Consider the following 12,037-nt stretch of genomic DNA (forward strand, 5'->3'; position numbering starts at 1 on the left):
TGGTGCTGGAAAAGTGCAGCATCCAAGGAGCAGGAGAATCAACAGTTTGGGCAAAAATCCTTAATCAGGAAAGATCATTATGCTAGGTTTCCCATAGTGTACAGGGATGTGTAGGTTGAGTGCATTAGGCAGAGGACATGTAGAGTAATAGGGTAAGGGAATAGATCTGGGTGGGTTACCCTTTGAAGGTCGATGTGGACTTGTTGGGCCAACAGCCTGTTTCCATTTTGTATGGCTGTATGATGGGGGTGTATATAACATTAGTTAGGCCACAGCTGGAGTACTGTGTGCAGTTCTGGTTGGCACACTGTAGCAAGTTTATATTTGTATTTGAGACAGTGCATAGGAGATTCCTGGGCATTTTGCCTGGGCAACAAACAATTCAGTTATCAAGCGAGACTTGTTAGTCAGCAGTTGTTTTCATTGGAACAGAGAAGGCTGAGGAATGGCCTGACTGAGTTGTACAAAATTATGAGGGACATTGTAGAGAAAGAAAGAGTTTTTTCCCCTAACTATGGGATCAATATATTAAAGGTAAGGATAGGAGGTTTAGAAAGGATTTTAGGAAGATTTATTTTATCCAGATATGGATATCTGGAACTTACAGCCTGAAAGGCTGGTAGAGGTGAGAACCCTCAAGACATTTAACAATTATTTAGATGTTCACTTGAAGCACCATAGCATACAAGACAATGGACCAAGTATGGAACTACATTAGGTGGATGTTTTATAACTGGCATATATGCAAGAATGGAAAGATCCCACACGAGTGTACCGCATTACAATATTGAAAGACAATACTACATCGTTCAGTACACAATTATCTCTGACACAATTTGAGGAAACTAACGACTCTCCATGGAAAGCAGAACATTCAACAGTGGCATTGCTGTCAGAGAACATCCTCTACAAAGTGTATTTGAGAACTCAAAGATCACCATGTTTCTAGTAAAGCAACATATTGCAACTGCAGGATTCAGCAGGCATTTAACCCAGGTGGGAAAAGCTAACCAGTTCTGCTTCTGGTTCTGTGTTTGTTACTAGTGCTATGCTGGCCTTTTCAGTTGTAGTAATGAGAATCTATTGTGAAGCTTAGCCTGATATCTCATGCATCAAACATGCATTGCAGATATAATCTTGCTAACCGTGAAGAATCATGTAATAAACTTAATGTTTATGTAAATCACCTCATTAACACAAAAGGTTATTGATGCCACTATGTGTCTTCAAGAAAAAAACAGTTAAATTTATAGAGTTTAAAGGCAGAAAGGATTTTGGGGAGAGATGTTGACACTGAGGAGCAGCTATGTTCATGTTGTATTAAAGAGCAGGCTCAATGGGCTAAATGGTCCACTTTTGCTCCTAGTTTTTATGTTTCTAAAATTGAGTCTATTTTCTGCTGAAGACTGCATGAGGGTATTTTCCAACTTGATCTCAGAGGGAGTATAGGAGCAGGAGTAGGCCATTCAGCCTCTTGAGACTGCTCCATCATTGTGAATTGGGTCTAATCATCTACTGCAATACCATATGTATGCATTTTCCCATACATTCTGATGTAAACATTGATGAATCTATCAATATTTTATAAAACTGTGTTGTTAGTAAAGCGATAACTAAAAGGAATGGCTAGGCTTGCAGAAGTTTGGGTAAATGTCTCTCATAATTTGATCTAGATATTAACTTCAGCTCAAGATAGCAAATCTGCATTTAAATCAGGAGGTTATAAGTTCATTTCTCACACAAATAGACATAGGTACATAAATTAGGCATGTAGCTAGAAATCTAGCACTCTCTGTCTTGAACTTGCTTAACGACTGAGTTTCCACAGTGTGTTGGTTAGTGAAGTCCAAAACTGTCCAACCCTCTGAGTGAGAGAGCTTCTGCTCATCTCAGTCCAACCCTTTATTCTGAGACTTTGTGCCCTGTCTCTGAACCCCACAGTCAGGGAAAACATTCTCTCTTCATCAGCTCTGACTATCCCTTTCAGAATGAAGGTTGCTTTAAGTTTCCATGAGACCATGTCTCATTCTTATAAACTCCAGATTCAATTGCTCCTTGGGGCCAATTTCACCATCCCAGGAATCAGACCTCTACTGGAGTTCTTTTGTAGAAAGTTTATCTTTCCTTAAGGGATACAGAGACATACACAGTGTTCCATGTGCAGTCTCACCAGCATTCCATACAATTGAAGCAAGGCTTCTTTTCTCTTGCAGTCAAATCCCTAACTAAGAAGGATCGGTGGCAGAGAATCTACCAAGGGCAATTCAAATGGTTCCAGAGAACGTGACCACAAACCTTTACACCACAAACTATTCTATACCTTTTCTCTTGACCTCTGATATCACTGTAGCATCATGATACACGCCTTTACATCATTACCATATTTATTTACTCATTACTCTATAGATATTTCTGGAACATCTGGGGAGTTTATTTCATACCCATTTCCTTATTTCACTGAAAGATGTAATAAAATTCACAGAATCACAAACATTACTGCGATACAAAGGGAGGCCATTTGGCCCACTGTGCTTGCATCTCCTCTATCATCTAATGCCAACCTCCTCCCAATTGTCCCTTTTTGAATGTATTTATGTGTTTCTCTTCACAACAGAACCTTCAGTAGGGCAGTCATGAAACTGGGCTTCTTCCTGTAACATTAAAGTGAGCGACAACTCACTTTTTAAAAAAGATGCACTTCCATAGACATTAGTGAAATAAACTCTCCCTTGACCGAAGTATGTCATCAACACTTCACACATTGAGCTCTTGTTGCAATACACTTACACAAACATGAAACAATTGATTTTGAACAATGGCATGCAGTTGCCTTTAACGGTTACTGGCACGCCCACACCGACACTACTTCTATTGTCATAACACAAATTAGCATGTATCCAACAGCCATGGGCACTTGTTTCAATTGATTTAATACAGGTTAAACAATAGCAGATTACTGTTTGTATTTCAGCATAAAGCATGTCATAGCTCCAATGTAAAAAGCAATCTCATTTGCTGAAGAATAACTTTTAAACTGAAAAAGACCGTCCTGAAAAATGTACTCATTTCATTCTTTTTGCAATATATATTTGTTAGAAATAAGGTCTTGAAAAATTTTTAGATATATTTCTTCTTAGCAATATCTTCGGGGTAATGAATTTTTGACTAAGTTGCAAGGGATAGCCACTAACAAATCAGCTTTGCTATTTTGGACACTACAATTTTTTTTATCAAACCCTGTGACTGTAAACACATTGTTTCCCTGGCACCATGTTGCATATCTTTCTGTGCCCGGCAGCAAAATACTTTAAGAAGACAAACACTGGCTTGCTAAATGGTGTTTCTTACAGACAGCCTCTTGAAGAATAAGAATGTTTAATCGCTGTGCAAATAAATCGCACTGTAACTCTATGGTGGCTATGAGACTTTAATGATTAAACCATTGGAACACCGTGACAGTGATTGTTAACCATATACACTGTGCATTACAGCCTTACTTACTGAAGCTGAGAATAGAAGGTCTGAATTCAAAGTGTTCCTTTTTTTTCAACTGTTCATTTAAAAAGACTGCCAATTTGATTTTGGATGAAACAATTAATTCAGGATGGACAATGTAAGTAGAGAAGAGTTGGTGTTTTGCAGCTTTCTAACCTTGTGAATGATAATTAAAAATCTAAGATGTCAGCTTACTGTTATTGGATTTGTAGGAAATTATTTATTCTCTGATCTGGCAATGTGCTAATTCTGATTTAAGTTCAGCTCAATTTTGTGATTCATTAATGTCATTACTGCATGAGAGATACAATAGAACAACTGAGAGAGTTAAGAGAATTTTAATAATATGTTCATTAGCCTTTATGTTATGGTGTAGTTTCAGTTTTTCTATGTTGGTAAAAGCAGGAAAAACAAATTGTTGAATTGCTGGATGGACTTAAAGTCTTTTTCATATTCCTCCTGAAATACGTTTCCACAAAAATATTCTGCATGGAAGTTAGCATTGATTTGAGTGTTGTTGGGCTGGCATGGTTACAGTTGCTATGGCTTAGATTGGCAGCAGAACCAAAAATGGACAACATTACATGATTCATGGTATTCTTTAGTATCACAATAAAGAACTGAAAAATATCTTTTAGAATTTATATAACTCATTTTAATATTAATGTTGCAGCCAAGTATTGGATATTGTAATCAGAAGTAGATTGGGTCTTCTATTTCCAACTAACACCAGGTTTAATCAACTGGGGCTGTCAGCACTGAACTTCTGGTGCTGAGAGTGAATTTCAGGAGCTGGTACTGAGATATTTGTTGTGTAGAATTTTCCAAAATCTTGTGGAACATGTTGACCTAAATATTGAATCGCCATCATGTGCTCCAGCACAGGAATGAGAATCTGCAAAATGTCTCCTGGAGAGGTATAACTGAAGTGACTAACTTAGTTATGATTAACTTAGGACTTTCCAAACTAAAACAGCCCATTTCTAAAATCAGCCTTCAGAGCCTGTACTCAAAACTTCTTATAGCTACAGATTTGAGGTAGTTCAAGGGAACTAAGCAAACTCCATGATCCAAGGGTCATGCAAAAGGTGGCAAAAGGGTCTTGTCAGTCCATATCTGAATCTTGTCCAAGACATGTTGCATTTGAACATGGACTGTATCAGTATAAGCGGAGTCGTGAATGGTGCTGAACATTGTGCAACCATCACTGAACATCCCCACAACTGACCTTATGATGGAAGGAAGGTCATTGATGAGTGGCTGAAGATGGTTAGAACATCATGAGACATGCAGAAATGCACTGAAAATTATGAATAAATTATTTTTTCCCTTCACATTTATCTAAAGTTAGAAATTATTTAAAATTTATGGAGTTAAATTTATGATGACATCTTGAATCCTAACTTTTAAAATATTTTTTCAACATTTAATGACATTGGAAGCTCAGTCATTAACACTTTTCACAAAGAAGACCAATAGATTTATAAATGCTGATGACCTCAAGGGATATGGAGATGGCAAGTGAAAATGGTGATCATCCTTGGCCTACTATGGCAGAGGGTGATAGGCCGGAGAGGGGGTGGGGGGAGAGAGGTCGGGAAGAAGATTGCAAGCCTATCACCCTCACCTTAACCTCCTTCCACCTATCGCTTCCCAACGCCCCTCCCCCAAGTCCTTCCTCCCTACCTTTTATCTTAGCCTGCTTGGCACACCCTCCGCATTCCTGAAGAAGGGCTCATGCCCGAAACATTGATTCTCCTGCTCCTTGGATGCTGGCTGACCTGCTGCGCTTTCCAGCAACACATTTTTCAGCTCTGATCTCCAGCATCTGCAGTCCTCACTTTTTCCTACTATGGCAGAGCAGACTTGTGGAGCTGGAGGAACTTCTCCTGGTCTTAACTTCCTATAAATTGAGCAGCTTGGATTCATGAGTCTTTCAAAAATGTAACATATTTGGACATTAATGGAGCTGAGAATTAAGACAACTGATGGGATTGATCTTGACCGCCTTACTACCCAAGATGGTGAGTTTTAATAGCACCATAAAAGATAGGAACATGAGTAAGCCATTTGATCCCTCAAGTCTGTTCTGCTATTTGATAGGTTCATGGCTAATCTGACATTCCTCACGTTCACTTCCAAACCCCATAACACTTGGTTCCCCAACTGATCAAGAATTTATCTATCTCAGCCTTAAATATACACAAAGGTTTTGTCTCCACAGCTCTCTGTGGAAAGGAGTTCCAACAACTCACAACCTTCTGAGAGAAAAATTCTTTCCTCATCTCAGTCTTATATTGGTGCCGCTTTGTTATGAGGCTTTCCCTCTGCTCCTAGATTCTCGCATGAGGGAGAGCATCTTCTCAGCATTTACACTATCAAATCCCTTAAAAATCCCATATGTTTCAATGAGATTACATCTCATTCTTCTAAACTCTGGTGAGTTGTGTTCCAACCTGTTTAGCCTTTGCTCATAAAAAATCCCTCCATACTGGGGTTCATCTTTGTGAACTTTCTGTCTGAACTGCCTCCAATGAAATTATAGGCTTCTTTAAATAAAGGCCCAAAATTGCTCACTGTACTCCAGGTGTGGTCTCACCAGCACCCTGCACATTTGCAATAAGACTTCCCTACTCTTATGCTCTAAGCCCCTTGAAAGCTCACTCTCTAGGCGGAGCAGGTAACGGCTGTCTGATGGTGTTTTTTTAAGTCGCGGTATAGCCCAGTTATTGTTTTTTTTAACGGCTAAAATTTGAAGTTTTATTTAAGCGTCGAGCGGACCCGGAAGCTGGTGTCACGCTAGCTGACCTGGGAAGGTTTTTTTTTCTTATAAAAGCGCGCAGCTCCAAGCCTTCAGCCTCACTCTCTCGGCGGAGCAGATAACGGCTGTCTGATGGTGTTTTTTTTTAAGTCGCGGTATAGCCCAGTTATTTTTTTTTTAACGGCTAAAATTTGAAGTTTTTTTTAAGCGTCGAGCGGACCCGGAAGCTGGTGTCGCGCTAGCTGACCTGGGAAGGTTTTTTTTTCTTATAAAAGCGCGCAGGCGAGGAACCCAAGGCCTTACAGAGGTAGAGCCTCCCACCCGCCCTCCTCCTCTAACCTAATAATAAGACCCGTTGTGATAAGCAGGTAAGTGCTGCATTTTGCTTGTTTGTTTCTTTAGATCTAGTTTTTAAAGTTTACCTTTTAGAGGGATGGCAGCGAAGGCAGTGCAATGTTCCTCTTGCAACATGTATGAGGTGAGGGAAGCCATTAGCGTCCCTCCTGATTACACTTGCAAGAAGTGCACCCATCTCCAGCTCCTCCAAGACCGTATTAGGGAACTGGAGCTGGAGTTGGATGAACTGCGGATCATTCGGGAGGCAGAGGTGGTCATAGATCAGAGCTTTAGGGAAGTAGTTACTCCGAAAGTTATAGAGAGATGGGTGACAGTGAGGGGGAGTGGGAGGAAACAGCCAGTGCAGGGACCCCTGCGGTCATTCCCCTCAAGAACAAGTATACCATTTTGGATACTTGTGGGGGGGGGGACTTACCAGGGGTAAGCAACGAGGTTCAGGCCTCTGGCACGGAGCCTGTCCCCGTTGCTCAGAAGGGAAGGGCGGAGAAAGGTAGAGCGATAGTTATTGGGGACTCAATAGTGAGGGGCACAGATAGGCGGTTTTGTGGGGGCGACAGAGACTCACGATTGGTATGTTGCCTCCCAGGTGCAAGAGTACGTGATGTCTCTGATCGTGTTTTCCGGGTCCTTAAGGGGGAGGGGGAGCAGCCCCAGATCGTGGTCCACTTTGGCACCAACGACATAGGTAGGAAGTGGGGTGAGGATGTTAGACAGGCTTTCAGGGAGCTAGGTTGGAAGCTCAGAGCTAGAACGAACAGAGTTGTTGTCTCTGGTTTGTTACCCGTGCCACGTGATAGAGAGTCGAGGAATAGGGAGAGAGAAGAGTTAAATGCGTGGCTACAGGGATGGTGCAGGAGGGAGGAATTCCGGTTTCTGGACAACTGGGGTTCTTTCTGGGGAAGGTGGGACCTCTATAAACAGGATGGTCTACACCTGAACCTGAGGGGCACCAGTATCCTTGGGGGGAGGTTTGCTAGTGCTCTTTGGGAGGGTTTAAACTAACTCTGCAGGGGCATAGGAACCTGGACTGTAGCTTTAGGGTACAGGACCTTGAGTGTAGGGAGGTTAGGAACATGGCATCGATCTCGAAGGAGGGTGCCTGTAAACAGGAAGGTGGCTTGAAGTGTGTATACTTCAATGCCAGAAGTATAAGAAATAAGGTAGGTGAACTTGCAGCGTGGGTTGGTACCTGGGACTTCGATGTTGTGGCCATTACAGAGACGTGGGTAGAACAGGGACAGGGATGGCTGTTGCAGGTTCCAGGGTTTAAATGTTTTAGTAGGGTCAGAGATGGGGGTAAAAGGGGGGGAGGTATGGCATTGCTTGTCAAGGATAGTATTACAGCAGTAGAAAGGGTGATGAAGGAAGACTTGCCATCTGAGGTAGTTTGGGCGGAGGTTAGAAATAGGAAAGGTGAGGTCACCCTGTTAGGAGTTTCCTACAGGCCTCCTAATAGTCCGAGAGAAGTAGAGGAAAGTATTGCGAGGATGATTCAGGAGAAGAGTGAAAGTAGCAGGGTGGTTGTTATGGGGGACTTTAACTTCCCAGATATTGACTGGGAAAGCTATAGCTCAAGTTCGTTAGATGGGTCGGTGTTTGTTCAATGTGTGCAGGAGGGTTTCCTGACACAATATGTAGACAGGCCAACAAGAGGTGAGGCTATACTGGATTTGGTTCTAGGTAATGAACCAGGCCAGGTGTTAGACTTGGAGGTAGATGAGCACTTCGGAGGCAGTGACCACAACTCGGTGACTTTTACTCTAGTAATGGAGAGGGATAAGTGTGCACTGCAGGGCAACAGTTATAGCTGGGGGCAGGGAAATTATGATGCGGTGAGGCATGACTTAGGATGCGTGGATTGGAAAATTAGGCTTCAAGGGAAGAACACAAATGATATGTGGAGATTGTTCAAGGAACAGCTAATGGGTGTCCTTGATAAGTATGTACCAGTCAGGCAGGGAGTAAAGGGTCTTATGAGGGAGCCGTGGTTTAATAAGGAATTGGAATCCCTTGTGAAAGGGAAGAGAGCGGCCCATGTAAAGATGAGGCATGAAGGTTCAGTTGGGGCGATTGAGAGTTATAAGGTAGCCAGGAAGGATCTAAAGAGAGAGCTAAGAGCAGCGAGAAGGGGACATGAAAAGTCCTTAGTTGGTAGGATTAGGGAAAACCCAAAGGCTTTCTATAGGTATGTCAGGAATAAAAGGATGACTAGGGTAGGTATTGGTCCAGTCAAGGATAGTAGTGGGAAGTTGTGTGTGGAGGCGGAGGAGATCGGTGAGACACTAAATCAATACTTTTCGTCAGTATTCACTCAGGAACAGGACACTGTTGCTGATGTGAATATTGAGTCACAAGTGATTAGAATGGATGGCCTTGAGGTACGTAGGGAAGAGGTCTGGGGAATACTGGAAAGGGTGAAAATAGATAAGTCCCCTGGGCCTGATGGCATTTATCCTAGGATCCTCTGGGAAGCTAGGGAGGAGATAGCGGAGCCATTGGCCTTGATTTTTACATCGTCGTTGTCTATGGGAATAGTGCCAGAAGACTGGAGGATAGCGAATGTGGTTCCCTTGTTCAAGAAGAGGTGCAGGGATAGCCCGAGTAACTATAGGCCAGTGAGTCTCACTTCTGTTGTGGGCAAAGTCTTAGAGAGAATTGTAAGGGATAGGATTTATGAACATCTGGGTAGGAATAATGTGATCAAGGATAGTCAGCATGGTTTTGTGAAGGGCAGGTCGTGCCTCACAAACCTTATTGAGTTCTTTGAGAAGGTGACCAAGGAAGTGGACGAGGGTAAAGCAGTAGATGTGGTGTATATGGATTTTAGCAAGGCGTTCGATAAGGTACCCCATGGCAGGCTAATGCAAAAACTACGGAGGTATGGCATTGAGGGTGCATTAGAGGTTTGGATTAGGAATTGGCTGGCTGGAAGGAGACAGAGGGTAGTAGTTGATGGTATAGGTTCATCTTGGAGCGCAGTTACTAGCGGTGTTCCACAAGGATCTGTTTTGGGACCATTGCTGTTTGTCATTTTTATAAATGACCTGGAGGAGGGGCTTGAAGGCTGGGTGAACAAGTTTGCGGATGACACGAAAGTCGGTGGAGTTGTGGACAGCGAAGAAGGATGTGGCAGGTTACAGCGGGATATAGATAAGTTGCAGAGCTGGGCAGTAAGGTGGCAAACGGAATTCAATGTAGCTAAATGTGAAGTCATTCACTTTGGTAGGAGTAACAAGAAGATGGATTACTGGGCTAATGGTAGACTACTTGGTAGTGTGGATGAGCAGAGGGATCTTGGTGTCCATGTACACAGATCTTTGAAAGTTGCCACCCAGGTAAATAGTGCTGTGAAGAAGGCATATGGCATACTGGGCTTTATTGGTAGAGGAATTGAGTTCCGGAGTCCTGAGGTCATGTTGCAGTTGTGTAAGACTCTGGTGCGGCCTTATCTGGAGTATTGTGTGCAGTTTTGGTCGCCATACTATAGGAAGGATCTGGAGGCATTGGAACGAGTGCAGAGGAGGTTTACCAGGATGTTGCCTGGCATGGTAGGAAGATCGTATGAGGAAAGGCTGAGGCACTTGGGGCTTTTCTCATTGGAGAAAAGAAGGCTTAGGGGAGATTTGATAGAGGTGTACAAGATGATTAAGGGTTTAGATAGGGTTGACAGTGAGAACCTTTTTCCGCGTATGGAGTCAGCTGTTACTAGGGGACACAGCTTTAAATTAAGGGGTGGTAGGTATAGGACAGATGTTAGGGGTAGATTTTTTACTCAGCGGGTTGTGAGTTCATGGAATGCCCTGCCAGTAGCAGTGGTGGACTCTCCCTCTTTAGGGTCATTTAAGCGGGCATTGGATAAGCATATGGAGGTTATTGGGCTAGTGTAGGTTAGGTAGGCTTCGGTCGGCGCAACATCGAGGGCCGAAGGGCCTGTACTGCGCTGTATTTTTCTATGTTCTATGTTCTATGTTCTATTGAAATAAGGGCCAACAATTGGCTTGTACACCTGTGTGCTAGCTTTCTTTGTTTTGTTTACAAGTATCCCCAAGTCCCTTTGTGTTTCAGTTTTTGTGGTTTCTTTTTCATTTTAAATAATGTTCTAGTCTTCTGTTCTCATTGAGCATCATAGAATCATACAGTACAGAAGAGGCCTTCAGCCTACCGGGTTGGTACTGCCAAAAATTCACAACTATTTATATAGTCTCACTTTCCCGTTCTCCCTTCCAAAATGAACAACTTCACACTTGCCCACATTATACTTCTTTTACCCACTTACTTAACCTATCCTCAGTGTAAACTGTTTGTATCCCTATTGCCTTTCCATCTATTTTTGTGTTGTCTGCAAATTTGGCAACAGTACATTCACTTCCTTCTTCCAAGTCATTAATATATTTTGTAAGGTGTTACAGACCCCATCTCTGATCTCTGTGGAATCTCACTGGTCACAAGTCACCAATCTGAAGAAGAATCCCATACCCCCACTTACTGTTTCCTGCCCATTAGCCAATTCTATATATATGCCAATATAGCACCTCAAATACCATGGGGACGAATGACTGTTGACTCTGTTTGATTAGATTACAATTTTTAAATGTGCTCCTATTATTTCCTTAATCATTGATTCCAACGTTTTTCCAACAATAGATGTTAGGTTAATCAACCGATAGTTAAGCACTTTTTGCTTCCCTCCATTTTTGAATAAGGCTGTCACCATGGCAATTTTCCATTCCTCTGGCACTTGGCCAGAATCCAATGATTTTTGGAAAATCACACCCAATTCATCCATTATCTCGGCTGCTATTTCTTTTAGAATCCTAAGATTTAAACCACCAGTGCTAGGAGATTTATCTGCCTTTACCTCTTAGTTTGTCTAGTACTACTTCTTTAATGATGGAAATGTGACTTAGCTAGCTCAGTTAGCTAGTCAGCGGTTTTATGATGCAGACTGAAGTCAACAGCATGGGTTAAATTCAAATTTAGCACTGGCTGAGGTTACCATGAAAGTTTCTCCTTCTCAACCTCTCCCATCGTCTGAAGCATGGTGATCTTCAAGTTCCTAAAGCACAACCAGTCATAAGTCTTTAATGCACAAATAGCCCAATGGTCTAGTAAGACTATGCTGGCTTTATTGTCTTTTTATCCTCCTTTGCTGAATTCTGAATTTATCTGTCTTCACGACCTTCACTGACTTTTGCCTCCTTATGTTTTTTCTTTCACCTTTCAACTCTCCTTACCTTTCTTGATTAGCCATGGTTTGTTTATCCCTCTCTCAGAAACTTCTCTCCTTACTGAGATATATATTCATGAATTACTTCCTAAACTGTCTGCTACTGCTCGCTTATTGTCTTTCCTGCTAATTTATCTGCCAAGTCCACTTTAGCTAACCCTATTCTCATTTCATTGTAGTTCCCTATATTGTTTCCA

This window comes from Chiloscyllium punctatum, chromosome 3, assembly GCF_047496795.1.
Source record: "Chiloscyllium punctatum isolate Juve2018m chromosome 3, sChiPun1.3, whole genome shotgun sequence".
Classification (NCBI taxonomy): domain Eukaryota; kingdom Metazoa; phylum Chordata; class Chondrichthyes; order Orectolobiformes; family Hemiscylliidae; genus Chiloscyllium; species Chiloscyllium punctatum.